Genomic DNA, 6000 nt, shown 5'->3' on the forward strand with positions numbered 1-6000 from the left:
GTGCTGTCAAAGCTCTTGCTACCCCCCTCTGGGAGGGGTTGGTGAAAAGGGCAGGCTGAGCCCTCCCCAGCACACCAGTTAGGTGCTTTAGCTGGAGGAGAAGCAAAGCAAGGCTGGCCTAGGGTACCTTAGAGTGAGTTAAGGATGTCTCCTTGGTTCAGCCTAGTCAAGATTATGCCTTTAATTTTTAGAAGCTGGGCATGATCCTCTGCTTGCACTAAGCACGGCTGAGCTCACTACTCCTCTACCCACAGGAAGATGGAAAACAAAGCGTAGAGAAATGAGGCCAGTTATTTCAAGAGCCTCCTAACAGTCTTTGTGCTCTATATCCTATTTTATATCTTTGTCCTGTTACGCTTTTCTCTCACTTGACTGGGCTTTTGCTGTCCGCATCACTTTCAAATAACTGCTCTACAATAGCAATGTGTCCTGGTGGGACCACTTTCCTGCCTGCATCCTTCTGAAAGACTCTGGCCTTCTGCTCATCTCCATCTAAAGCATCGCTCTGCACTTGTTTTTCTGTAGATACAGTTCTAGCTGGGGGAGGGGAGAGCAATAACTGTAAAGTGATGTTTTGGGGAAAGGGGATGGTCTTAACTCTGCACCTGCATCCTGCTGCTTTGGCCTTGGCTGCTGGAGCTGTGGATGAGCACTGAAGAGACTGTTTTATCTCCTCAAATAAACTGGCAAAGACCCCAGGCCCAGGGAGAGTGCTCCACAGAGGCTGGGACAGCTGTTGGAGCTCCTTGCCACAGGATGTATGTAGTAGATGCTGAAGGGGATTGGAGGACTCTATTTACCACCTAAACCCCCAATGTATTTGCAGGTGAGAATATGATATATATACACACAAACCAGCACAGGAGGCAAGCGGTGTGGGAGTTGGTGCCTTGCTGTTAGACTCAGGGGCGATACTGGTGGTGTCACAGATGGGGACTGGTGTTCATGTAAGAATCGTGCTTCATCACTGTTGTCTGGAGAAGCTGGCTGGACCCATTGTACAAGTGTGCTTAAAACCACCCCTAGCCTCAAGGAGGCCTCGTGGCTTTTACTTCTGTGCTGACCTTCTTCACTGATGAGTTGCTGGTGCAATGATGGGTGACTTGCTGCTGGGCAAATTGCAGAGGAAACCTCACCCTGGAAGAGGGGGAGATGTTCAGCCAAGCCTCTGGGGCTGGTTTTGCTCTTTGCCCAGGTCCTGGCTGGGCAGGAGAGAGAGACCCGAAGAAGGAGGCTGGCTGGTGCCAGGGGAGGGGGTCTGTTCCCTGGTCTGCACCAGGTGTAACGGGCCACAGCTGCAGCCAGCGCCCTGAATTTGCAAAGCGGTGCCATCCCGGCCCCCGCTGGTGGGTAAAGCCCAGCGAGGTTGCGGCAGGGCAGCCAGGTGTGGGGCTTGGCGGCGGCGGCTGCTCCCTGCCGACGGGTTGGAGCCGTTTGCGAAGGCAGCTGTGTTTGTGCGAGATGCTGGTGCAAATACGAAACCTGGGGAATCGCACGACCGCATCTCTGCTGCAGGGGCTCTGGGGGGGGGAGTAGCCTCAAAGAAATTAAAAGACCAACCGTCGTCGCTGGCGCATGGAAAGCAGTGCGGAGGTGCCAAGCCACAACGCCCGTGGCGGCAAAGCTCAGTTGGGTGCCTTGGCAGCGGGCACCCGGGTGGGCTTTGGGGCTGGACGTGTCCCACGTCGCAACCTGCGGAGAGCAGGAGCCCTCCTGCCCGTCCCACTGCCGCAGCCACAGCGGGCAGGGTGCCAGCGTGCCAGCCCCATCCCTGCACAGCTGGAGCCCCAAACGGCCGCCACCGCTGCTGCCCCCAGCACCCAGGTGTGCGCAGACACCCCCCCCACTGACACACACCTCCCCGACACGCACCCCGGGGTGCTGGTAGGGAAACGTGTGATATACGCACAAATGTATGTTCAGGAATCTAAAGGCACGCGGAAATATTTTTAGCTAAACACCTGTGCCTATGTGGTTTATGTACTCAAACACACGAGTGGTAATGTGTGTATGTTTATATTTATCAAGACACGTTTTTTGTGAGCAAAAGAGCGAGGAAGCACGAGAGGGTGGGCACGGCGTGTGTGCGCGTGTCACTGTATGACACACACACACACACAGAGACACACAGCCCGAGGGTCGGAGACGGAGAGCACAAGTGAGTTTAGTGACAGGTTTCCGTGTGTGAGACGTGTGGTTGCAGACTTCCCGATGTACACAGGTGCAACATAAAGCATTTTTCTTCATATACATATGTTTTCAGAGAACTAGAAAAAGATATCTTGCACACAGATACGGCTACCCTCATATATGTTATCTATATACGAATATTTAAATATTAATAGATGCAGATATACACCCACACAACCGTGTGTGTATGTCTATGTATTATCTCTCACTCCATATATGTAGAGACAGAGATGATCATACACTGACACATTTTAAATTATTTTATACTTGTGTGTTTGTATTTGTATGTGTTGTCTACGCACACAGATACCACCCCATTTTTTTTGTTTTGGATTTATACATTTATGTGTTATATACATTTTTATATATTATTTATATATTTCTGTGTTTTATATACAAACAGGTCATATACTTGTGTGTGTAGTTTAGCTATTATATTTCTTTGAGAAAGAGAGGGGGAGGGAAGGAGGGAGGCGGGGAGAGAAAAATGAAAGAGAATACAGACACATAAATAAATATTTAAATAAATTCGATACAGAGGTGGACATGAGGATAGCTGCGTGTGAGTTGGGAGCGGGGGGGAACGATCGGCTCCCTTACACCCTCCTTCCACACACACACACACACACACACACACACACACACAGAATATATATCAAGACTGATACACACACATATATGTACATACATCCCAGATATTATATATGGAGGTGGAAGAGAGGGTGGGAGAGATCACAACCTCACACACACATGTGGGATTTTTTTGGGGGGGGGTGTATTTCTAATCATCCTCTGTGTAGGTCTTTTTCTCTCTCTCTTGGCAGGAGGGGAAGACAGAGAGAATGATAGAAAATACAGACACACATACAATTGGTTACATATATAAGTAAACACATATTAAATATATGTGTTGGGATATGGGGAATGCTCTGTTGGGTTGTGTGTGAATAGTGAGTGTGCTCTCATATATGTATATATGCGTGTGTGTACAGCAAGAGAAAAAATAAGAGTGTGAACAGCTGTCGCTCACTCTATAAGTATGTATGCACATACGCATGCAGAGAGAGGCTATTGTGTGTCTTTAAGTATATATTTATAGATGGGGAATATCATCTGTGTGTGAGCATCTCTATGTATGTTATATTAAATTATATATTCATATATATGCCTATATAGCGAGACAGAGCATTGTGTATTTGTATGAACAGTGCGCTTGCTCTTGGTGAGTATATATGTATATATGCAGAGACAGAGAGAGGTGAGTGAATGGGTCACTCTCCCCCTCCATATGTAATTATATATGTATGTATGCATATATATGTGTGTGTATATATATGTATAGCAAGAGAGGAGTAAGAGTATGAGTGAGAACAACTCTGTATATACATATGTGTGTTTATATATATATATATATAGCAGGAAAATTTGTATGTGAAGAGCTCTGTATCCCTAAGTACATATGTATATAGATGTAGTCAGAATTACGCATGTGTGTGAACAGCTCATGTGCTCTCGCTCTGTACATACATGTGTGCGTGTTAACAGTGCTTTCTCTAATTATATATGTATATATGCATATATAAAGAGCATTACATGTGTGAACAGCCTCTCTGTGTATATATACGCATCTATGTATATATACATCTATAGAGGCATATCTATAACATGAGAGTATATTGTGTGTGAGCACAGCTATCGCTTGCTCTCTACATATGTATATACATAGACAGAGAATATATATCAAGATATATACCTGTACCTGCATATATTTATGCACCCCAGCGATTATACATGGGGGGAGGGGGGTGGCGATAGAGGGAATGATAGAAAATGTGCATGTGCGCTTGAAAAGCTCTCGCGCTTTATGTCACTCATATAGGCAAATATAGCTGAATACACACACACACACACACACACACACACACACACACACACACACACACACACACACACTCTCCAGGAGAGGGTAATATGTGCGAATGGCTCTTGCTCACTTTGACTGTGTGTGTACATGGCAAGAGAGATGACTGTGTATGGATCTGCGCAGTATAGATGTATATATTGGAGGGGGGTGGTAGAACACGTGCGCGTGTGTGTGATATTCTCTATGTATATGTATGCGCATATAGACAGATTAAGAGAGAAGGGGGAGGGGCTGGGGTGGGGTGGGGTGTGAACAGGGGTCTCAAAGTATATATGCCTCTGTGTGTGTGTGTGTGTGTATATATAAAGAGATTTATGTTTGTATACGTGTGAACAGTCTCTCTCTGTATATATGCATATATATATGCACTTATGCATATGAGTGTGTATATATATCAAGAAAGTATTGTGTGTGTGAGAACAGTTGTCTGAACAGCTCTCTCAGCATATATGTATAGATTTGTGGGGGAAGAGAGAGAGACCTATCGCCTCTTCCCCTCACCGATATTTAAGTATATATGTGTGTATATACATGTATGTGTGTGTGCGCGCGCAGCAAAAGTCATGCAATTGTGAGAGTGAATGACCGTCTCTCTCTGCATATATGTATGTGTGTATATATAAAAGAATTGTGTTTACCATTCTCTAACTACATTTTAGTGATGTACATATCTATATGTAGTGAGAAGGGTATGTGTGTGTGTGAATGGCAGTCTTTTTATATAGAGACATTGCGTACATGTGTATATGCATATATGTATACACATATATATGTATACATATAGCAAGAGAGGAGTATCGTGTGTGAAAACAGCAAAGTATACACATATGTATGCATATGTATGGAGAGAGAATAGTGTGGTTTTGTGTAAACAGTATGTGCTCTAATTATATATGTATAGACAGAGTGAGAGCTATGCGTGTGAACAATCTGTGTGTGTGTATATGTATATATGAATCTATATATTCGTATATATAGCAAGAGTAGTGTATGTGAGAATGGCTCTTGCTATCTCCACTTATGCATATACATACAGTGAGAGAATATGTCGAGATTTATACATATATATGCATATATTTATGCACCCCAGAGATTATACGGGGGGAGGGGAGGAGAGTGATGGAAAATGTGTTTGTGTATATGAATTGCTCTCGCTCGTTTTGTACCTGTATATGTATATGTCTAAATATATAGATATAGCAAGAGCAAGAACGTGTGCGAAGAGCACGCTCTGTATATATGTATCTCTGCAGAGAGAGAGAGTACAGTGTATATGCATTGGTGTGTGAACAGCTCGCTCTCTAAGTAGAGATGTAGATATGCAATTTTCTATAGAGTGTGTGAAAAGTGCGCTTTCTCTCTCTCTCTTTATATATGTGTGTGTGTGTGTGCATTGAGAGAGAAAGGAGAGTGTGTGTCAGCGAGAGCACATCTCTCTCCCCCCATACCAGCATATAGATGTGTATAAACGTGTGTGTGTGTGTGTGTGTGTGTGTGTGTGTGTGTGTGTGTGTGTGGTGAGACTATTGTTTGTGTTTGAACAGCTCTCTCCCCCTTTCTCTGTATAGGTGTATATGTGTGTATATAAAGTGACAGAGAACTGTGTGAACATCTCACACTCCTTCTCTGTATATAGGCATATATGCGCACGTGTGTGTATATATATATATATATATATCGCTCAAGAGAGAGGTGTGTTGTGTGTGAGGGAGAACGGGTCTCTTTCTCATTATATATGCATATTTTTTATATGGTGAGAGACTTACCTGTGTGTGTGAACAGCTTTGAGTGTGTGTATGCCTATATATATATATGTATATTTATATATTACAAGAGAATTGTGTGTGCAAACAGCTCTCCCTATGTATGTATGTATATATGTGTAG

Source organism: Vanellus vanellus (assembly GCF_965231255.1).
Source record: "Vanellus vanellus genome assembly, chromosome: 9".
Taxonomy (NCBI): domain Eukaryota; kingdom Metazoa; phylum Chordata; class Aves; order Charadriiformes; family Charadriidae; genus Vanellus; species Vanellus vanellus.